The sequence below is a fragment of the Triturus cristatus genome, chromosome 10 (genome assembly GCF_964204655.1).
Source record: "Triturus cristatus chromosome 10, aTriCri1.1, whole genome shotgun sequence".
Classification (NCBI taxonomy): Eukaryota; Metazoa; Chordata; class Amphibia; order Caudata; family Salamandridae; genus Triturus; species Triturus cristatus.
Genome location: NC_140593.1, coordinates 556533660 through 556558417, shown reverse-complemented (window position 1 = coordinate 556558417; position 24758 = coordinate 556533660). Strand labels below are relative to the sequence as shown.

Below are 24758 nucleotides of genomic sequence, written 5' to 3'. Positions count from 1 at the left end.
ACGACAACAAGGACGCCAATAACTGTGATGGCTCGATTAGATCAGCTATGGATCGGTTGGCCCCAGAAAGAAAAAGCAAACAACGGAGAAATAAAGCTCCAGCCCCCTGGTATAACTCAGATCTTAAACTAATAAAAATCTAAGTGTGGACGCTTAGAGCGGACGTGGAAGGCGGACTACAGAGAGCAGGGCAAACTTACCTACAAACTTACACTAGCTGAATACTAGGAAGCCATTAACAACTCTAAAATGAAATACTTTACAGGCAAAATCGAGAGAGCTTTTTAAGACTGTCCAACTTTGTCCAAACTGAATCAGGAGAATCAATTTGTACCAGATCAAGCTCTCTGCGATAAGGAGGCCAATTTCTTGCAGACCAAAGTGCAAACGGTCTACGACGAACTTGCAGGACAGGTCCCTGCTTCTATTACACCACTTTTACAATCAACTTTGGATACCATTGCCTGCCAATTGACCAGTTTCACACCCTTATCAGTGGAAAAAGTAAATGATCTGCTACTATCCTCAAAATCTGGGTCACCGACAGACCCTTGTCCCCCGCTATAATACATCTGGCTTCAGATAAGATTAGTATTCAACTAGCCCCACTTTTGAACAATGAAGTCAGGTCAGGAATCTTTCCGTCCTCTCGGAAGAAAGCCTGTATTAGACCGATCTTAAAGATACCATCTCTGGACCCTTCCAAGGTGAAAACCTATCGGCCTATATCCTGCTTACCATTTGTGGTCAAAATTCTAGAAAAATCAATTAACCAAGATCTAACTGGAAATCCTGGTGCCAATGACCTTCTGGAATCCACCCAACATGGCTTCAGACCACGGCACTCCACCGAGTCAACTCCGATCATGGCCAAAGAGGAAATACGCAGACAGCTGGATAGGGGAGGAAGAGCCGTTTTGGTCCTACTTGACCTATCAGCCGCATTTGATACTGTTAACCATCTGGTAATAATGCAGCAGTTGAAGGCAATAGGAATCAAAGTGGCGGTCGCAACCCTTCTTACCTTGTTCCTCAAAGCGAGGGAACAGAGGGTGTGTTAGAACCATTTTAAATCTGAGAGGTTCTCCCACCCCTGCGGAGTTCCCCAAGGCACAGCACTGTTGCCAACTTTATTCAACATCTATGTTATACCTCTGGCCAAGCTGACTAGGGCTCATGGTTTCTGCCTGGTATCGTATGCCGGCGATACTCCGATTGTCATCTCTATTTCTTCGTGTGTGGAAACTATGGCCAGGAGATTCTACAGCTACCTGAAGCACATTATGGGGTGGATGCATCAGGATTACCTCCAATCAAGCACAGGCATAATGGAGGTAATGTAGTTTGGGAATGGGCCACGATCTAGAATCAAACCTGGTTGCCGGCAGAAGCAGGCTACTGCCCGATCCACACGGTATAAGCCAGGAACTTAGGTTTCCTGTTTGATGACCAACTAAACTCTGCAGGACAGCTCCATCTCTTGACATCTTGCTTTTTCCTACTAAAAACCTTGCGCAAAATCTTGCCGTTTATTCCCCTTGACCTCAGAAAATCTGTTGTAGTCTCACTAATTCTCCCACGAATCGACTACTGCAATGCACATTTCTTGGTGATACACAAACGGCAACTGTCAAAACTTCAATCCCTCCAAAATGTTGCAGCACAAATGCTACTTGATATTTCTAAATACCAGCATATTGCCAGCAGCATTAGGGAACTGCATTGGCTCCCGCTCAAGCAGCGCATTGAATTCATTAGACCTACAGAAACTGTTTCACTGACACTCACCACGGCATAATCTTAGATCTGCCAATAAAGGTCTAGTCCAGGTCCCCAGAATACAAAAGGCTAGATGGGTAGGTAGAAGCCTTTCCTATCAAGCATCTAAGCTCTGGAATGAATTATCGGTCATCATTAGGCTACAATTTTCTAGACCCCTGTTTAGGAAAATGCTTAGTATCTGGCTATTCCCCTTACAGCAATTAAGCTTTCACCTGATCGTTCACTTGTTTCCTCGCCACTCCCAGCACCAAGACGCCTTGGGATTTGTGGGCTTTATAAGCTATTTACCTTCTTACTTACTAAGAGTGATGAGTGCGACAAGGGAAAACAATTGCTTCAGACAGTGTCTCTGAAACCCTTGACAACTGCACAACCCCACAAAGTGGAGATGGGAATGCATTAGGGTCAGTAACAAAGGAGAAACACCTCCAGGCTACACTGTGCCAAGCCCATAGCATTCTGGGGGTCCTGCAATGTAACCAAAATAGGGTACCAACATAGGTCAAGTCAATAAAGACAAATCTAGGAAAACAAATCACCATGCTCTGAGTGAATGATCCAAAGACAAACTATTTGGGACAGAGTTGTAGAAGACAAGCCCTCATTTAGGAGCGCCTAAACATCCTGGCATGGATTATCACGGGTCACATTCACAATGGGAGCAATAGGGGGAACAAGGAGTCAGACAGCTCCCACTCAATTATAAACAATATTGGGTCTGACCCCAGAGAGCAGTGAATCACACTTTTTTTCAGAATTTAGAAAAATGTGTGAAAAGGCTAGAAAGCACCTCACGTGCGCAAACCCCCTGGGCTGCTGGATGGTACTCGCCAGTATGCCCTGGTTATCGTCATCGGTCACTTTCTAGCCACAACAAAAAAGTAAATAAAGCAAGAGAGGTGTGTGAGAGAATTCTGTAGAGGTGGAAAGTCAAACAACATAAATAAGTGTGTGACAGACGACACTGAAATTCTGTAGCTCTCTGTGTTTGCTCAACCCCAACCGTGCAAAGAGAATACGGTTCTCAAGTTAAAAATGAGGTATCGCTCACATACAGCACGTCCTTTATTAATTGTTGTGAGCGTCCTCAGTTTAAAAAGCAGGCATGTCACTGGCCACTTTTAACTGCAAAAGGCCAACATGTTTCGTCGCCATACACTCTTGGCAACTTCATCAAGGCTGTTGGGGAATCAATCTTCACCTCAGTCCATTATCCACACCCAGTCTGTGGTTATTGACTAAAATATAAAGTGGAAGGAACATATCAATCATGAACAAACTCTATATACAATGGGAGTGAAACGCCCCTTTATCCCCACCTTACATTTACCTAATAGCTGCTTATGTCCATCGTACCAGCAACGACTATCATTAAAAGAACATGCGCCAACTGGTCGCGTTCCACCATGCAGACCGCAAGTGTCAATCCCCGTCTGAAATTTACATACAACATAACTTATTCAAAGGGGGTTCATTTACCATCGCAAAGTCACATTACATATATCCTCTCCTTCTCCTATTGCTCAGTGCCCATTAATGCTCACAGGTCCCTAACCGGTTTCCAACTTGACACTACCGGCTTACTCTCCTGTCAGTTTCAAAGATTGACTTCGTTATTGCCGCGTTATTTTGGTGGCTCCTGACAATTATCCCGCTCCAGTATTGTTCAAATGCCCATTGGTGCTCATGAGACCCGGATCGGTCTCCAATTTAAAATCACCGACTTGCTATGCTGTCAGTTTCAGATACTGACTTAGCATTTGCAGCGTTTGCTGGGCAGTTCCTGCTAGTTATCACGCTGCCAGTAAATAGCCAACACTACAGAACCCCTAAGACTGCAGCCCTAATAAAGCATTCAAAACCAGCGCTTCTACCTTCTGTACCCTCACGGAACCCCGTTACCGCGCTACGGAGTTTACTCTGCATTCTCTCTTCCAGCACGGACGCCCGATCGTGGCGCTGCTATAGTCTTGATGGTGCCCGGCGTCACGTGCTGCATAATCGTGACCAGCCAACCCCTGTGAATGCGGCGGCCATCATGGAACGGAGCACTTTCATATCTCTATTGCTCCTCTCCCCATTTCAACCAGCTTCAGACCCCCCCCCCCCCCCCCAAGTCTTGCTGATAATGTTACAATTGAGAATTCACATACAGTGTATAGAAACCCACTATATTCATCAATAATAAAGGCTTCCAAAAGGAACTATACAACAACCGTTCTGTCAAGGGTGTTTTTTCAAATGAGAATTTTTCAACAGCTTTTTAGAGAGGGAGCAATATCTCGACCTAGATGGTATGCCTGGTTTGACTGTATACAAAACATAGGGTAATGACTGCCTTAAAGATGCCACACAAGGTCAGAGACCTATTCGATTCCATTCAATGGAACAGTTTGAACCATGCCAATACACACTCGGTAAAAATCCATTTTGCCTCTTTCCTAGCCAGGATATCATCTATATTGTATTTCTCTCCCACAACACGTTCCAACACTGTCCATCTCAGATCCCTGAGATGATGTTTAGATTCACAGAAATGGTGGACAAGGCGTGTGGTTAACTTTCCTGACTTCAGGGTGCTCAAATGCTCTTGTATGCGCACTTTAACTTGCTGAGTTGTAAGGCCTATGTAATGCAACCCACAAACACACGTAATCCTATAGATAATGTGTGGTGTTGCAATTACTAAACTTGTTGAGGTACCATGTTTTCCCACTAACAAGTTGGATACTTTGTTGCTACAGTAAGCCCACATACCGAACATCCCCCTCAACGGTACTGACCTGTAGGTAAGTTTGATTCTCTCTTTTCTTGTCCAGAGCGTGTATGGACTAATTTATCCTTCAAATTCAGAGCCCTCCTGAAGGCAAATCTAGAAGGTGGGATTTTCTTCCCCCCAGTATCCAACAAGGACCAATGCTTCCGTACCACCTGTCTAATTTGAGTAGTCAGGGGATCAAAGGTTGTAACTACCGGTAAACACTGGTCTTTTTGTTAGTCCACTCTTTCTAATAACGCTTCACGGTGTGTATTCAGGGCACGCTTATGGGCCCTTTTGATCACATTATTAGGGTACCCTCTGTTTTTCAAGTTCACGACTAGGTAATCAGATTGCTCCATGAATGATCCACTCGAGGAGCAGTTCCTCCGGTATCTCAAAAATTGCCCCACTGGCAAATTATCACGGAGGGCTCTGGGATGAAAAGACCGGTAATGTAACAGAATTCCGGTCAGTGGGTTTCTGGTACACAGTTGTCACCAATCCATAGTTTTCAGCTGCGATGTCAACATCCAAATGTACAGCAGTATCTTTGCTTATACTCTTACTTAAATTCCAAGAGCCTGTCCTCTGATCCAGTCCATATACAGAGGACATCATCTATGAACCTCCTCCAGAGAGTAATATTCTCCCTCAAGGGGTTCGAGACGTGGTGTACCACTATCTCCTCGAACTGGCCCACATAAATGCAGGCCAGACTCGGCGCGAACGTGGCACCCATTGAAGTTCCTGACACTTGGAGATATATCTTATCTGATCCTTGTATGCAAAGAAATTTCTAGTTGGAGCAAGCTCTATGCATTGTAATACGAAAGTTTGAGGTACATCGTAGAACCATTCCAGTGCCCCAAGCGCACGCGCTGCTGCCACCAGCGTGGCATCCTGGGGGATACTGGTGTATAAAGACTCAATGTCTATTGTAACCAGCAATTGTCTAGATGGATTGTATTCCATCGCCTTCAGGATATTCAATACATCGGTGGTATCCTGCACAAATGATGGTTGGGTGATCACAGATTCCCTGAGAAAGAAGTCCGCAAATTGGTACAAGAGCTCCAATATTGATTGAATCCCCGATACGATTGGGCAGCCTGGTGGAGGGCGCTGGGCTTTATATATCTTCGGCTGAATATAAAAGGCCGGCATTCTAGGTCTCACATTAACAAGAAAGTCTGCCTCCTTACGGGTTATCTATTTCTTTTCCTAGCGTCCGCCACCAGGGTCCCAATACTTTCTTGGAGTTGAGGTGTGGGATCACGTGCCAGTGATTGGTAGTTGGTAGAAGCCTCAAGAAGCCTCAAGACTGCTTTTTCATAATCCTGTGTATTTAGGACCACCACCGCACCGTCTTTGTTGGCTTGTTTTATTATCGGTTTGTTATCCTGCAGTGACTTGACTGCCAACCAGTCAGTTCTATTCATATTTCATGGATGAATTCTTTCGTGCATCTCTTCCAATGCCTCAATGTCCTGAAAGACACGTTGCTCGAACACAGAAACCTCTGGGCCAACAGCTGAATTAGGGGGGCAAAAGCATGACGGGCAATTTAAATTGGTGGAAAATATTGACGGTACTTGAACCTCTTGATTTTCAAAGAGCTTACTAAACTTAATCCTTCTCATCAGTTAAAACAACTCGACTTTACATTTAAAGGGGTCATGCTTGGGTGTAGAGACAAACCCCAATCCGTTGTTCACTACTTTAGATTCCTCAGATAGTGGATAGTCAGAAAGAATCACTACAATGTCCCCAGTCTGCGTTAGGGCAGTATGCCCTTTGCCTTGTCCATTGTTCACAAGGTTGACTGCTGTGGTATTTATAAAGCGCGATGGCTACCCTGAGGCCTCCCAGCGCTACGGACAACACAGCCAGAATCAGTAGGATGCAAGTCAGTGCCAGTTTTTATAGAGCCAAGTTTTTAAAAGCCTTCGGAAGACAAGCAGATTGGATTCCTGTTGAAGAGAAATAGGGAGAGTATTCCAAAGGATTGATGCGTTATACGTGAAGGACCGTGCACCACTTCTAGCTCTCTTTATTCTGGGTGGAATAGAGAGTAAGGCGGAGGTGGAACCCTTCTCTGTTGGTAAGGAGTGATTAAAGATTGAATAATCGGAGGGCCAGTCTCCCAGAAAGCTTTCTGGGCAAGACACATGGCTTTAAACTGAATCCTCTCTTTGATCGGCAGCCACTGTAATGTCTTAATGGCAGGTTTTGCCGACTGCCACCGTGGGATCTGTAAAAGGAGGCGAGCAGCGCAGTTTTGTACAATCTGGAGCCTGTTGATGGTTGAATGCGGGGCACCCAGATAAAGAGCATTGCCATAATCGAGGCGAGAAAGAATAAGCGCCTGGACCATGATCCTTCTGGCTTGAAAAGGGAGGAGAGGAAGGACCTTTCGAAGCATTCTAAGTATGCCAAAGCAAGAGGCAGAAAGTTTTACCGCTTGATGGCTAAAAGTGAGAGCGGTCCATCCATATTCCCAGACTCCTAATTTGCTCTTTAGAAGCTGGTATGGGCCCAAGGCAGTTGGGCCACAGCAAAGCGGAGTCAAATACGCGGGCATTGCCCAAAAGCATAAGCTCCGCTGTGTCCCCATTAAGCTTAAGGCATGAGTGGTCCATCCATCTGGATATCTCTTCTAGGCAACAATCTAGAGCGCTGGGTGATCGCTCAGGGTGATTTAACGCCACCACTGAGTGTCATCTGCGTAGGTGACCATTTTTATGCCAAATGGATGGACAACATCCGCCAGTGGCCTCATGTAGACATTAAACAATGTGGAGCTCAGGGAAGAGCCCTGAGGAACTCCACAGTCCAACGTCATCTGGCTGGAAACTGTCTCTCCTTCAAAGACTCTAAATGATCGTTGTATCAAAAAAGATTGCAACCAGTGGAGAGCTATACCGGACACTCCCAGATCTCTTAGTCTGCAAATCAAGTTGTTATGGTTTACAGTATCGAAGGCGGCACGGAGATCAAGGAGGATGATGGCAGCATTACCCCCTTGATCCAGGATCCTCCTCGCCTTTATACACCAGTATCCCCCAGGATGCCACGCTGGTGGCAGCAGCGCGTGCTCTTGGGGCACTGGAATGGTTCTTCGATGTACCTCAAACTTTTGTATTACAATGATAGCGCTTGCTCTAACTAGAAATGCATTTGCGTACAAGGACCAGATACATCTCCAAGTGTCAGGAACTTCAATGGGTGCCACGTTCGCGCAGAGTCTGGCCTGCATTTATGTGGGCCAGTTCAAGGAGAACGTGGTACACCACTTCTCGAACCCCTTCAGGGAGAATATTACTCTCTGCAGGAGGTTCATAGATGATGTCCTCTGTTTATGGACTGAATCAGAGGACAAGCTCTTGGAATCTCTTTCTTGGCTCAATGCACAAGATGAGTGCATGCGGTTCACTTGGAGTATAAGCAAAGATACTGCTGTATATTTGGATGTTGACATCGCAGTTGAAAACAATGGACTGGTGACAAGTGTGCACCAGAAACCCACTGACCGGAACTCTGTTACACTACCGGTCTTTTTCATCCCAGAGCCCTCTATGATAATTTGGCAGTGGGGCAATTTTGAGATACCGGTGGAACTGCTCCTCGACTGTATCATTCATGGAGCAATCTGATGACAGTCGTGAAATTGAAAAACAGAGGGTACCCTAATAATGTGATCAAAAGGGCCCGTAAGCGTGCCCTGAATACACCCCGTGATGTGTTATTATAAAGAGTGGACTAACAAAGAGTCCAGTGTATACCAGTAGTTACAACCTTTGATTCCCCGACTACTCAAATTAGACAGATGATACGGAAACATTGGTCCTTGTTGGATGCTGGGGGGAAGAAAATGCCACCTCCTAGATTTGCCTTCAGAAGGGCTCCGAATTTGAAGGATAAATTAGTCCATACATGCCCTGGACAAAAAAAGAGAATAAAACTTACCCACAGGTCATTACTGTAGTGGGGGGGATGTTCAGTATGTGGGCTTACTGAAGCAACAAAAAGTGTCCAACTTGTTAGTGGGAAAAAATGGTACCTCAACAGGTTTAGTAATTGCAACACCACACATTATCTATAGGATTACGTGTGTTTGTGGGTTGCATTACATAGGCGTTACAACTCGGAAAGTTAAAGCGCACATACAAAAGTATTTGAGCACCCTGAAGACAGGAAAGTTAACCACACGCCTTGTCCAACATTTCTGTGAATCTAAACATGATCTCAGGGCTCTGAGATGGACAGTGTTGAAACGTGTTGTGGGAGAGAAATAAAACATAGATGATATCCTGGCTGGGAAAGAGGCAAAATGGATTTTTACCGAGCAAGTGGATTGGCATCGATCAAACAAATCCATTGAATGGAGCAGAATAGGTCTCTGACCTTGTGTGGCATCTTTAAGGCAGTCATTACCCTATGTTTTGTATTCAGTCAAACCGGGCATACCATCTAGGTCGAGATGTTGCTCCCTTTCTTAAAAGCTGTTGAAAAATTCTCATTTGAAAAAATTCCCTTGTCAAAACGGTTGTTGAATAGTTCCTTTTGGAAGCCTTTATCATTGATGAATATAGTGGGTTTCTATACACTGTATGTGAATTCTGGATTGTATTATCAGCAAGACTTGGGGAAAAAGGGTCTGAAGCTGGTTGAAATGGGTAGAGGAGCAATAGAGATATGGAAGTGCTCCACTCCTAGATGGCCGCCGAGTTCACAAGGGTTGGCTGGTCCTGATTATGCAGCACGTGACGCCGGGCGCCATTAAAACTATAGCAGCGCCACGATCGAGCGTTCGTGCTGGAAGAGAGAATGCAGAGTAAACTCTGCAGTGTGGTAAGGGGGTTCCGTGAGGGTATAGGAGGGAGAGCGCTGGTTTTGAATGCTTTATGAGAGCGGCAGTCTTAGGGGTTCTGAAGTGTTAGCTATTTACTTGCAGCGTGATAACTATCAGGAACTGCCCACAGAACGCTGCAAATGCTAAGTCAGTATCTGAAACTGACAGCATAGCAAGTCGGTGATTTTAAATTGGAGACAGATCAGGGACTCATGAGTACCAATGGGCATTTGAACAATACTGGAGCGCGATAACTGTCAGGAGCCGCCAAGATAACGCGGAAAAAACAAAGTCAATCTTTGAAACTGACAGGAGAGTAAGCCAGTAGTGTCAAGTTGGAAACCGGTTAGGGACCTGTGAGCATTAATGGGCACTGCGCAATGGGAGAAGGAGAGGATATATGTAATGGGACTATGCGATGGTAAATGAACCCCCTTTGAATAAGTTATGTTGTATGTAAATTTCTTAAAAATCCAGAACAGGCATAAGATATTGCTTACATAGCAGTTAGTTGGCTACTGTATTCCATGGACTTACTTCCTCACATTTCCATATTGATCGATGGGGGTTAGTTAGCCTTTACTTGCATTATAAATAAAGGGTGAATAATTTTGTTTAACATTTTACCTTCATCATATATAAAAGCATGTACTGAGGATGAGGCATTTGAGAGAGGTGTTTTAGTAATATAGCTGCGTGAGACCTGCACTGAATTCCATCTTCTTCAATTGTCTGAACTGTTTTATCTTAAGTTAGTTAATCATGTATTCTCCGGAGTTCCAACATACAGTTCATTTTGGGGTGTGCATAAGTAAATTAATTATATGTGAGCATCGGGCAGTAAAAAACTTGTTCAAGAACATGTGCAAGAAGTAGTAATTTGCATTTTTGATAATGTATTGATACTGGAGAATACTTTATGTGCTGTAAGGTAGCAGACATGAAAATGTAGAGCTTCAAAACGTATGGCGTTTTCTGGCTCCATTCTATTTTTTTTCTACAAATCACAATCTGTACTATGAAACGTAGCCAAGAGACACTTGATAAGAAGGAATAATTATATCGTTTTAGAAAAACGATTAGCATAATGTGACTTTCCTCTAAAACCTTTTAGAGGATTCTCGATAAGTAAACAATGAGAAAGCGAACAGATAATCGATCTTGGTTGTAAAACAACTATAGCATCACTGTCCTGCTGGGACTTTTATATTTATGCCACACTTACACTGTTTAAGGTTACAACATGCTACTGGCTAATGAGCCTTCAAATCATGCCAGTAGCTGAAATTGATTTAGCTTTTGGTGTTCACATCCTCAGGGATCCATGGGTAGTTCTTCTGGGCGTGCAACACCCAGGTGGTAAACCTCATAGATCCGGACTGAAATCAGATCAGTCGCTGCCAGTGCAGCGATACAGGCATTCCTAGCACACTGGTGGAAACACGCATCCCGGTGCCTGAGATTGGCTGTTTATGCTAGGATATCCTAACCATGGAAAAGATTAACGGTCTCTATAGAGCACAGATTTAAGGCATTCGATCTAGACTGGGCCCCTCTAATCCATATTCTCTCCTGAGTGTGTAGAGAACTAACATGTCCTAAATTCTTGAAGGATTTGTGCCTCAAGCCAGTAGCTGGCACATAGCTGAAGCCTGGTCAACCCCTGCGGATTAGTATCCCCTGCAAGTTACACTACCATTCACTGAGCTTAGTTGCCGTGTCCCCACTATCGCCTTTTGGGCTAACATAGCAGTCCTGGTGGCTTTTGGGGGGGGAGTGAGGAGTTTTGTATTGTGGCACTATTTATTCATTGTTAAGTTACTACAAACTTACATTTTGCAATGCTCCTCGCTAACAGGAGGTTTGTAGGCAATAGTATGTGTATCATGGAAAAGAATAAAATAGCATTAAAACCATAATCATGTCAGGCTTCCACCAGGTTTACTTTTAATTTGATTAGATTAACTAAACAGGCTTCTCCAACGAGTAGCTTGTAAGCTAGTGGTAGCTCTCCAGCAACCTGTAAGTAGCTCCTGTGTGCATCCCAGCCTACTAAATAACAAATTTTTTGCTTGGTGAATTAATGAAATTTCTGGTGACAAAATGTGCGTATATTGATAACACGTAGGCTGATAGAGGAATATAGTTGAATTTCCCAAATATATTAAAAGTTGATATTTGGGTGCCAAATCATGCGGCCTTGAAGAGACAGATTACTAATATTATTATTACCTTGGTACGATTGGTAACTTTTACCCACATAGAGGCATTCTACATTGACAAGTTTTTTTTCTGGGCAACCGTGCCTAATGCAGTGAGGTGGTCACTGCAGGTAACCTTGCATATGGTGAACACTAATGTAATCTTGTATGATGTGCCCACTTTTACATCAACAATAATATTAGTAGCTTGGGCTGATTTCCTTTGAACATAGGTAGCTCTCATTACAGAAAAGGTTGGAGACCCCCGGACTAACATGTTGTGAGAATCATGGTCAAACATTTCTGGCTGGGATGGATTGCCATTCTCTTTCTTCCCCCACTCCACCGGATTAGGGAAAAACAACTGCGATGTTATTTGCTGTAGGTTTCTAAGGAAACATTTCCCATTAAAAATTGAAATTAAAAAGGGTTTTGTTGGACTTGGCCCTTCTGGCAGGTTCACCCCTGAACTTTTTGCCTTAAGCTCTGACATATTGGTAGTGATTTGGGGCCTCTGCGCACTTTAGCAATGTGGCCCAGTGTAAAGTGCGTGCGCTCTCTGAGTGCATGTGGTGAGATAGGCCTGCCCTCCCATACGAATGCATGGGGGATATGTGTGTCCATGGTAGTTCCTGATGTGAGAGGAGTGCAGGGTCAAGTTTAGTATGTGCGAACTCCTAAGAATAAATGCTGCACAATGATGTGCGTGGATTTATTATAACTATAGGAGAAGTGCCACTTCTAGAAGTTGGCATGTCTGTGTGCTGTATGATGTGAATTGCCTGTCTGGCTTGTGATTGACAGGAGCTGAGAGGGCTGGGGAATTCCAGGAGCCAGGGTGAGTCTGCCCGGTGGTGAATGGAGAGATCTGCATGTAGATGGGAGGGAGGAGTTGCACCTGGGACCTGAATAGGGCTGGGCCTTCCCTCCACAATGCTGGCTCCACCCTCTATGGTGCGTCTGATGTCCCTGGCCTGTCCTGTGAATATAAGAGAGGAGAGGAGCTGAGCAAAACAAAGAGCTCAAGTGCTCCTGAACCAGTTGTATCTGGTTCTCCCCTTGCCCTACAGTTGTAAAACAAAGGATTTGCTGATATAAATAGAGGGGCTGTGACCCCATGAAAATGTTCTTGTTCTGGACTTGAATCTACCAGGGGCGTGCTGCTGCTGGGGCATAGGGGAAGACTTGCCTCCCTGGGCCCTGCCCTGACCCTGGATGCCTGGAGGACTTTCCCTTGCTGGGAGCTGTTGTGCTCCATCCCTGATGCCCAGGACTTCTTGGACCTTTTGTTTTTAGCGTTGCCTTTCCTTTGCCAAGGCTTGATGGAGCCTGTGCTCTCCTGAGGAGGAGCGCTTGCTATTGCTGGTGATTTGCCCAGCTGAGGGGAGAGCCTGGGGGCTGAGCAGCGCTGAGCTGCAGCCCCTGTGGGAGGGAACCCCTACCTTGGGGATGCCCCCGTGATGCCAGCCTTGCGGATGCCCACCCTGCTTATTTTTATTATAGTGCGCAGGTGCCCACCCTGCGTCTTCGCTGGCCTTCCCTTTTGATTAGTACGCGACTTCGCTTTATTTAGCAGATGCCCACCCCGCATTGAGTATTTTTAATGTGAGTGCCCACCCCGCGTTGTGTGCCTTAGCGGGAGCCCACCCCGCATTTTACTGATGAGAATCACTGCCGCTGCCCGAGCCGCACATTGAATTCCTTCAGGGTCGCTGCCCAGCGCGACCCGGAAGGCAGGGACTCCGTGGGCGGGGCTTCCGGGAAGGGAAGCCCCGCGAGAGAAGAGCCCAGCGGGGACTGGAAGGCTGGCGCGACTCGAAGCGGAGCTCTCATGAGGAGAGAGAGCCCCGCGTGGAAGGCGCCGCTCCAGAGTCCCCGGAGACTGAGTCCTGCCTCCGCCCCCCAGCCGGTGAGTTGTGCGAGTGAGTCCGGGTGGGGAGAGGCAGAGTCAGAGCGGCCCCATCTGGCAGCGGGCCGCTCCAACGACATGGCCAAATGTTCCTAGAGCCTAGATGGCTCCAACCACGGGCAAAGCTATTTTGACGGCCCCGTGTCCGCATACCTTGTCCCCAGCTGCCCCGATGCCAAGAGGGCAGCTGCCACAGTTGGCCAGGATTATTTAGAGGGCCCAGAGGAGACCATGCTTTTCACCGTGTAGGGGCACAGTGGTGCCCACGTTTTTGGCTGATCTCAGCTGCCCTGCGAGAGCGCAGGCAGCTGCAACGTTTTCTGTGCAAGTATTGGATTTAGGAGTCCCTGAGAGGTGCAGGAGCGGCACAGTGGTGCCAGGCCTCATTGGATTCCCAGCTGCCCAGCAAGTAGTGGGCAGCTGCACCATGTAGGTCTTTCTTTTTAGGGGACAGGTTTTGAATGCAGGAGTGAGACGCCCTCCTTCGCCGCCATCTTTTTCTTCCCAGCTGCGCAGCACTTAGTGCCAGATGCTACGTTTAGGCCTGCGCAAAGAGCGCACCCCTGACTTTCGCTGCCTTTGCAACGCGCCTTGACTCTGGGGACCTAGGGCATTTGAGCCCCTTTTGAGATGGCCAGTTGGCCAGGGGGACTAGAAGGTAAATAGGGCACCAGGCCCTAATGTGATCTATGTGCTAAAAATATTATGGTGCTAGGAAATGCAATTCATGGAGTATGTTTTACGCACCCTGTGTTATGCCTCTAAATGGGGTCTTTCATGATTATGAGGTTGTTTTGCAGATCAGGGTTTATGCTAGTGAGATTATGTTCCACTGTGTAATTTATGCCCCTAATGTAGTTATACTTAGGAGGTTAGGGTCTAATGCTTTTAGACGTGAGAGAATTGTATAATGTGGTTATACTGATGAGGTTGGCGTACGATGCGTTTGGCGCCTAATGTGATACTGTGTATAAGGTAGTTTATGTTACAGGCTGATGTTAAGTGCAGTGATTACCAGTAGTACTGGTTGTGTTCTATGTTTATGCTAAATTCTACATTTACTAAGTTCCCTTTGTGGCAGTACTGACAGTGGTCCAGTGGGCCCGGTCAGGTGTAAATAATCCATTGTAAATATGACCTAGTGCCAGGTGGCACCATGTATAATATGTGTTCCCTATTCTAATGTGTTATGATAATACAAAGGCTATTTTTATATATAGCAAAAACTAAAGGAAATGATGGACGGAGTGTTGAACATTGCAAGCACTCACCCCCAGTCAACTGATCTGGGTTTAATCCATCACCGTTATTTAGCCCACTCTGCCACCCCAGTTCAGACATGGCCATATGCAAATCATTCTGACCCTGTGCCTCATGGGAACAGTGCAGGGAAGACATGGCTTGGTAGTTTGGGCTGGACTGTTCCCATGAGGCACAGGGTCAGACTGATTTGCATATAGCCATGTCTGAACTGGGGTGGCAGAGTGGGCTAAAGAACGGTGATGGATTAAACCCAGATCAGTTGACTGGGGGTGAGTGCTTGCAATGTTTAACACTCCGTCCATCATTTCCTTTGGTTTTTGCTTTATTTTTATATATAACCTGGTGTGGAGTTTCCTTTGTGGTGGGCCTGGGATGTTGTTGCTGTGTGCATGCGCAAATGCTTTACACATTGCCTCCGGGATAAGCCTGACTGCTCCTGCCAAGCTACCAAGGGGGTGAGCAGGGGTTATCTTTGGCGTGTAACTCCCTTGCCCTGACTAGAATGGTGGTTTCTGCCTGGCTTTGGCGCATGCCTTAGCCAACCAGAAATCCCATTTCTAACAGATTTCATGAGAAATTATTTGGGGGCAGAATACCCAATTATAGTATTTTATGTGAGAAGTAGATAAAGAGCCAGATGGACTATTGGAACTTTTTGTGGAAGTTACAGAGTTTGACTTACGGACATGAATTTAACATAAGTAATGTTAAAATCGAACATTACTATAACAAACTCGAGGGTAACATGCAGAATTTGAAAATGCCAGCAGTTTTAGAAATGAATATGTAAACATTGTACTTGAATACATATGCTCTGCCCACAGCACCAAACATTGCCCCCTTCCAGCCATGCTCCTGCTGTACTTCATGTATATGATCTCCAACTGTTGCCAGTTTGCACAGTAGTACAGGACCCTGATTTCAGTGAGGGGCTGCAGAATGGATTGTAAATTTAATCTGAACTTGGTCAGCGTTCAGAGCAGCTGCAGGCAGTCACATGCATGCAAGATTCCGCGTAGGCAGCACAGTTGGGGATCTTGTGTACTAATGGTGAACTGAGCGCATACATTGGGTGTGAGAGCTATTGAAAGGGAAAACTAATTGTTGCAACAAGTACCTCACCCTGTAAGGAGGCGGGGATTTAGGCAATGTGCGTTTGCATCACATGTGAAGCACGATACCTGGTAGACCCGACTAAGTTGCAAGCAGTTAAACAAGAAAACAAATAACATCCCCGTTTGTGATTATTCTTTGAATTCTGGAACTTGTAGTGCTGAGTTAATAAGAAAGATAGAAAAACTAAAAGTGCTTTATGTCGTCAAAGAACCACACGTTGAGCAGAAGTATCACCCCCGGTCAAGGCCGCTAATTAATTGAGTCTTTGACTTTATCGACATCTTTAAACACGTTGCATTAAACCTTAAATCCATGTCATAAAAGCCATACATTGTAGCTCGACCTACCTTCCCTAGCTCCCTTTCTCAATGTTCACACTTTATGCTTTTCTTTATTTTCTAACTAGTGAGAGGTTAGATAAGTATCATTGAGTTGGGGCACCATAAACACCTGTTATTGAGTGCCAAGGAGCCCCAAGGGGTGAACATGCTCTTTACAAATACACGTGTTAGGTTAGTTTATGTTTTGTTAGGTTGCATGTGTGTACGGCAGGAAAGAGGAATTTTAGAAATGATGGCGCATAGCAGTACAACAGTATTAAAGTTATTGTTTTCCCCTGTTGACGGTCCTCTGAAACAACATGTTCCATTGAAAGATAACTAGCAGAGATAGTGTGACAGTGCCAGGTGTTGTGTTATACAACTATGTCCAAGTTGTGTTCTGTATATTTTGTGCTCTAGTATCTCCTGAATTAGAATGTCAGTCACAGGAAGGGATTGGAAGTCCTGGCTGGTGGTTATGCTGTGTGCCACAGGAGGCTTGAAGAAAGAATGAGTTTACCAGTTAACTTAACTCATGTACTGTGGTGGAACATAATACATTTGGCAACGAGTACTCAAGCCTGTAACCCGTGCAGGAAAATCATCCCATCTACAAAACAGAGACTTGTTTGTATCATATTTGAGGACACCGCTCTACTGATTTAGGAGCCCTGAGACGCCTAAGGAATACTTCTGGGATTGGCTCCCGAATGTTCCACAATTTATGGATTGGCAACTGCAGTACATTGAAGAAGGAACATGGAAGCACTGGGACTTGTGCTTCAATTTTAAAATGCATCATAAGATTGGCTGCCAAACTGAATGATGTCCAGTCACCTAGCAGCCATTTTGCATTGTGATATGCTATGAAATGAGTATCAAATTAGTTGTGTAAGTGGTACAGAGCTGAGATACGTCCTTGTCCTCACAAGTGAAACGTTGGACAGCTTTTCTAAGGAAGCTATAAGAACCATATGAACAAAGTATTTGACGAGAACACAACCTTTAACATTGTCGTAGTTTAATCTTATTGACTTTATTAATACATTCTAGCATGTCTGCATTTAATTTACACTCTCCACAACACTTTATGGTTACGGAAGGAGAATCTTCAATGAAATGGTATGAGTGGAAAGAATATTTTATCAATTATCTGTCTACTTTTGGAGATTTAGAGTTTGTCAGAAAGGAAAAAAAATCAGATTAAACTGTTTAGGTCCAGGAGGACTAAAAGGTTTAGAACAGAGAAAAAAAAAAACGAGATCAGGCGAGGAGGGCAATGTTTTTTCCTATGCCAGTAAAGATCTTGATGTATATTTTTCTCCAACAGTTTATGTAGCTATTGCCCGTTATAACTTTTTTCCCCACAGGAAACCAAGTATCAATGAGAAATACGTTTTTGCATTAAAGGTAGCTCTGTCGTGTAGATTTGGGAATCTACACGATGAATTGATTAGAAATCAAATGACAATGCTTTACAATTATTCTGGTATACAAGACAGGCTGTGGGTTAATGGGGATTCAAATTTAAAGGAACTGATATCCATATTCAGGGAGGAAGAGCAAACATCCAGGTGTGAAAATGTGATGTTAAGTAATTTTGATGGGAAAGATTTTGTAGAAAAAGTGAACATGAGGGGACACATCTTCAAATGAGAATAAAGAAGATAGTAGAAAGAAAGATTAGACAGTAACTAGCGTAAAATGGATAACTTGAATATAAATTATATAAATGTGGAAGTTTGGACCACCTAGCATGTGAGAAGAAAAACCCTGCCGTTAATCAAATATGTTTGAAATGTGATTTGAAGGGTCATTTTGCAAGAGTTCGTCAGTAATAATTTGAATTGGGACAATGAGATTAAATAAAACTTTGTGGGCATACAGAATCACACCTTGTGGTGCCACTGGGTATAGCCCTTTCACCTTAATGAGAGGTAGCCCATCTAAAGAGAGGTAGCCAGGGCTGGACTGGCCGTAGCGGGCACCGGGCATTTCCCTGGTGGGCCGCCAGGTTGGGGGCCGGTTTTGGGCCCCTGGGGGGGGCATTTTTGCTACCGGGGGCCAGCAATATCGGCCCCCTGTAACAAACTAGGCCAAGATCAGCTCTATCAAACAACGCAGCCGCACACACCCCTACCCCCCCAGGGGGGCCGGCCGAGCAGTTCCCAGTTCGGCCCTGGAGGTAGCGCATCTTAATGAGAGATATCCCAACTACGGAGGGCCAAAAACTATTAGAACATTCCACCCCATGATGGCAGAAAGTTTTAAATTAGAAAAACAAAGGCTTCTCGGATTCAGAGGGGGTTGAAATCCCCTTTGGCTTTGAAAGCTTTGTTTACAGCTCTTGCTGTGAATGTTCTGCAGTTAACAGCCGTACGCATTGCTACGCTGTCTGCTGTTGAACATTCAAAGCAAGAGCTGTGAAAGGGCCCTGAAGTTAGCCCCTGGATCTCCCTGGGCTTGGCTAAACTTCTTTTTATAGTTTAGCCAAGCCAGGGAGACCCAGAGCTGAGCAGCATTCGCCCCTCCCTGCATCTGAAGGCCTAGTGACACTGAGCTATAAGAGAGAAGGGTGAAGGTTCCATGTGTGCTACTACACGGCCTCTGCCTTTCACTTTCCTCGGACTAGTTATATATTTTGGAGATGCAGGGGAATTACTGTTGTAGCGTCACTGGGCCCTTTCTGATCACTGACTTTTCTGTCTTCTTACTCGCCTTAGTCCTCATTCACTTGGTCATCCGATGGATCTTGCTTAGTGCAGAGAGTGGTCGGATATAGGGGAGCCAACTCCAGTTATCCAATGAGGGTCAAGAATTGGATAACTGACCTACAAACTAGTAATTAGATTCATGTATATAACTCTAAGAACTAAGCTATACAAGTAAAGTATTTCACTGCTAGACCAAATCTCCTGAAGAAATTCAGTCGAACCAAGATCATACAAACCAATAATTCACTTAGAGCTATGTAGAATAATAACTACATATCTACTGTCCAGAGATCTATTAGTATTCCCTTCAATCATTAATAACCCAATTGGAATGCACAACCAATTGTTTGAGACAAATCATGGACAGAAACAGGATTTAGTTAAAGTTAGATTTTATCATAATTATTAAATGAGTAACTACATCAATATTAGGCATTTAAGACCCAAGAAAACAAGATAGTCAAATCAAAATGTTGAGTTTGCCATTTATTACCAAAGCTCTGAGAAAGTTCAGGAAGGAACATGAACCACGACAGTTGAAAAGTACTCTCCCATTTGAGGGAAAGAAGTCAGAGAATAGCACAAACAGCGTATGCGTCAGTTGAAAGGAAAGTTAGAGTCCGCAAGGAAGTTCCAAAAAGCTCTGCCCAACAGGTGAAGAGTAAGTCCAAGGAATATCCATCCCTCTCTCCATCACATCAACCTATCATATAATCCTCAAATTCTGGGGTGACTCCTCCTCGGTTACCTCATCTCGTCGGAACACTCAGTCCACTGGTCAGTTTGTATAGGGTGATTTTTATGCAGCATAAAGTAGACACATTATAGCAAAATGTGGGGATCATCATGTAAGTTGTCGAACCATCCAGTATGTATAGCTTTCAAACAATAGTCCTTTTGCAAAAAGCATTTGAGGGAGATCAAGAGGGTAGTTTCTCATGGTAAATGTTGTCAAAGAAACAAAATTGTTGCAAGCATTCCTCGTATGCGAATGGCAACTCTCCCTATGAGACATAGTTTCTCTTCACATTGCAAGTTTATGAAGCCTTTCCACAAGAACAGAATCAAGCAAAGTAAGAAAAATGCAGGCCTTAAGGGAATTCGGTTAATGAAATTCAGAATATAAAATAAGGGAAATCTACATTTCATTTATAACCTTGGATACCTTATATTTGTCTTTCAACTTATTGCACGAATAAAGCATTTTAGTTTCGTAACTTCATATTAAAAGTACCAAAATTAAGTCAAAACAAATTAATAAAGTTTCTGGCGATTCTTTTTAGTATATGTATGAAGCCTATTCCCTAAAACTTACAAAACATTTGGTTTTAATATAAACGTGCAGCACCCGTTTCTCCTTTTCCACTTGGTGCACAATTTCACATGTGCAGAAACGGAGTTTAGAATGAGACTCCTAAATAGCACACAAAATGTCACCTTAATTACTTTAGTATTCATTAATGCTTCATGCACATTATTATTACAAAGGTGTAATTAGTTAAATCTTAGACCATGTGGATTCGTTACTTAAACTCTTCCATTACGTTTTGGAAAGATACACCAATATTAGTAAATAGAGTACAGCCTATGTTATTCAAATGACTATTTTTCATCTAATTTACTCGTCTGCATGTTTTTACGGTGCAGTAACTAAGTCTTCAACATTGCTTTCTCATATTTCTTCAGCGTATAGTTAGCATAATTAGGGTATGTTTTATCATTTTTCTCTCAAATGTGTCATAACCGGTTTTATGTGTTCGTTAAAAGTTCAGCAGCGTATCTGCATAATCACAGGGGAAAGAGAAAGGAAGAGACTGTGTTAGGATATTGAAATGCTGAGAGCAGCGGACCTCGAACAGTACATATAGGCTGCTGCTGCTCCATGGTCTTCAATGGGGCTACCAATATTCCATTCTAATAAAGAATGAATCAATCAGTCAACTTAACTCAAGCATACTACCATCGTCCTGGGAGGTGCAGCTTGCTACACCTGTGATGATCCCCGAGACAGTCAGGGTAGTTGTCATGGTTAGGGGAGCAGCACCTCTAACTAGAGTGCCCCTCAACTCAAAGGTTATCATGCCTTTGTGTCTATATAGTCACTGTCATCTGAGCCCAATCACAACACAGAGGGTGATGTTACAATTGGGAGCTGCAGCCCTCATGTTGTTGAATCAACCAGGGCCAGGTGTAGGCTGTACCAATGATAACCATCACCTCTGTTCCATCCAAGGCCAGAGTTCTCCGACTATCTGGGGCATGTAACTTTTGAAGACCTCAATTTGTGCTGGGCAGTGCTGATTTAGCCAGTGCTGTGAATAGAAATATAGAAGTGCAGGTACTCACTAATGAGAATTGTAAGTATCTCTTCCAATAAATGTTTTGCAGCATTGCTAAGTGCAGGCACTCTACCTTTTAAACTGAAGAAGTGCAGGTTATAAGTACCGGACAGTACCTGCCCTTTTAGGGCACTGGATTTAGTAGAGTTATTCATGAAATATGCTGAAGTAGGAGAGTTATTATATATGTATGACGTATAATAGTGCTGTGATGCACAAACTAGCACTATTTAGCGTGGTCTGCGATTTAAGAAACTTGGAATGGCTGTCTTCCTCTAGACTATTACCCAGACGCATAATGGAAGGTGTTCCATTCCCCCCCCCCCCCCTTTCTCTTCATGCTCCACCTACTTACCTTGTTCCTTTGCCCTCTTCTTTTATGATATTGCCTTTTGTAGTATTGTGGCCCAGGGCCTAGGAATAAACGGGGACACTACACGTGTTCTCTTGTTGTGGCCAGTCCAATGCTTGCCACGCCCAGCACTCCGGGCCCTTTATTCTTTTCATCACGTGCCTCCTCTGTGTGGACGTCGGGCACGTCCACGGAGTGCACGCACAAAGGGGGAAACTCCTTTCCCTATTGCCAGGGACCCCCGTGACAGTGGTCGGGTCCACTTGGCAAGCACTAAATTCCTCCTTTACCCACAAATGCAAAAACTAAACAAACGTAAGGCGTAGCGACAAAACATCTTTAAAGTCTCAAACTCAGTCTCTGCAGGTTTCGTGAACAAACAAAAAGAACAGTCTTACTTGGTCTTGGCAGAGGTGCAGCTCACTTCAGCATCGGGAGTTGACAGCGGGCCACAAAGTCTCGGTACCTCTGGGATGGCTGCGGACATGGGCGTAGGTGGTACCTGCTCTGGCTGCGCCCTTCTGGAGGGATTGGAAACATGTCCTCCGAACAGTCTGTACCCGCCGTGCTGGGGCGGCTCTGTGTCCCTTGCGACTCCCGGTCTCCTTGGGCTGCTGTGGTCGAGGCGTTCTCCGCGTTTTCAGTTCTGCGTGGAGTCTCTCCTTCTGCCGCTGTCTCATCTTCCGTGGCCTCACGGGGACCCGGGGGTGCCGCTGGCCGGTAGCCTTCTGGCTCGGGAAACTCTTCCTCTCCTTCATCTGGGACTTTCTTAAAGAATGTTTACCACAAAAAGCTGCTCCTAGTGTGTTAACCCAAACGAGTTACGAGAACGTCGTGAGTGTGGGCATCTCACAATAAGTTACAGACTGGTCTCACACACCACCTGGTGTCATGCTTCATCATTGACCAGTCCTCGCCCTCTAAAACCTTAGTTTGATAGAGGGCGGGCATACACTTGACGACAAGGATGCACTTCATTATAGTAATCAGGAGTGTTTTTTAATGTGACTGATAACTATATGATATTAAAAATATATGTGACTGTGAATGGGGTAATTAGTGTCCCCTGACCGTTTCGTGAGTGGTCAACATGTTTCTGCTGTGTCGGCCCAGATGAGTCCAAGGCATTTATCAGGACCTAGTTATATCAGGGGGGCTCCATTCTTACCAACCGGTGGTAAGATACTACCACTGCGTGGGTGTGGCGAAGGCCACCCTCCACTTCCTAGATGGCTTCCAACGGTGAAGCCTGAAAAAAGAGAAGAATGTTGGAGAAATCATAGTTACTTCGAACAGGTCGGGTCAACAATACCTGTAAAGGAAAAGAGAACCATGCATGCATTGGTTTCTGTAGGTGATTGATAATTGTGCGTGACTTCGTGACACTGTGTACACATGTGTGAGAATTCAAGAGGTGGTAGCAGCTGAAGCTGCCACCAGTCTTACCCTAATTCTATGGACTACTTGTGCCATGGGGGGAGGGGGAGGAAAGAAATCCTGTTTTTGTCCGCTCTGCAAAAGAAAGCATAAAAAACCATAGTTCCCATCAAACACAGTGGTGGAGCAAGATCTCCAAACATTCTGAACAACATCCACCCAAGCACCCTTGCGAGTAAGTGAAAACTCGCATGTCTCTCAGTTCATTCGCACTCTTACTGTGACAAGTATTGGATTGCTCTTGAGTCCTATGCGTCCGCTCCCGGCCCTCCCGAATGTAGAAATGAGAGGGAGCGGCCGCCGTCTTTTATAGTGTAGCTGGGTCACTTAGTATATGTAATCAGCGTTACTGAGGGAAGAATGTTGTCAGGTGTGCATTCCCCAGTGTCCCGAGCGTTTAAAAAAATGGTTTGCCTGGACCCAATGTGGCGGAAGTGGGCGTGTCTATGACAGTAGTACGCGAGGAAAGGGAGCCTAATCAATATAAGGCTGGGGGCGATCCACGCGGTCGCGTGGTTGGCTAGAATGCTAATAGGGGTGTTAACCAGTTGTGAGGCAGACGCCGCAAAGGTAAACAACGGGGCTTGCGCTACGCCTGGGCGCGTCAGTGTGTGCTTCGTTGGTATGGTGACGCCGCACGCGCCGAGAAAAAGAAACGTGGAAGGCAATCTGCCTATTACATATAAAGAGAGGAAGCGTGCCATTGGTATCAACCCATGAGGGGAGTGCGAGGAAGCGCGCTGCTGACATAATGATGCGTATTAAGTCAAACGAGGCCCAATTGAGGCTCGCTCCTAAAGGCGATTTGAAAACATGCATGAGCGCGTGTGAGCGTATGCCGGTATCCAAGTTCTATTGTATGTGAGCTGGTATTGAATACTAAGGAAATAAACATTAGTTGTAATGGAAGCACCGGACTTGTGGTGTAGATGCATGCATGATATAGCTGTGTGCCATGCAGTGTTTTTGCACGAGGGGGGAGGGGGGGGGGGGTTGTACATCTGAGTAAGGCCTGCCATGAAAACATTCAATGGGTCAATGTGGGCAGTAAACAGATATACTGGGAGGGTATGTTTATATATACCTCTGGTTCAATAGAGATTACTGAAGGTGTGTGAACTAGACTAGGTTGCGAGCATGTGGTGTCGGTGTCTTATTGCGTGTGCTCGATATATGCTGAGCATGCTTTTCATGTAAATGTAGATATTGAGTGGATTATGAACTGGAGACAACAGGTGCCATACTAGTGAGAAATTATCATCGCGTTAGCTACAGCCATGGGATGTCATCATTGAGGCCCCTCTCGTGGGATCGTAAGCGGTAGACCCATCGTTGCTCCCTCACATGCAGGGCTCAGGTTAGGTCGAATTTGCTTTTCTTCATGACCTCGAGGATGGTCCAGCTTAGATCCGTGTCATTATGGTTTTTTTCCAAAAAATGCTGTGTCAACCTTGTATTTGTTTTTTTACACCTGATCGTACTTCGGTGTTCGTTAATGCGGGTTTTTATCTTCCTTGTTGTCATTCCCACATATTGATGGTTGCAGGGGCATGTTATCAGGTACACAACATTTTCTGTGTTGCAATTACTGAATGTTCGGAGCTGCCATGGTTTGCCTGTGCCTATGTCCACTTCTTTAGTGTTTTTTGTGAGATTGCATGAGTTGCACCCGCCACAGGAGTAATGGCCCACTGCTCGCGGCTGATCCCAGA

The 24758-nt window shown here is 44.9% G+C and overlaps 1 protein-coding gene across 2 annotated transcripts in view; it reads right to left on the bottom strand.

Moving 5' to 3' along the window:
- Positions 1-24758, bottom strand: part of LOC146789718 (tetratricopeptide repeat protein 21B-like) — a 468517-nt gene that overhangs the window by 383245 nt on the left and 60514 nt on the right. The window lies entirely within an intron of this gene.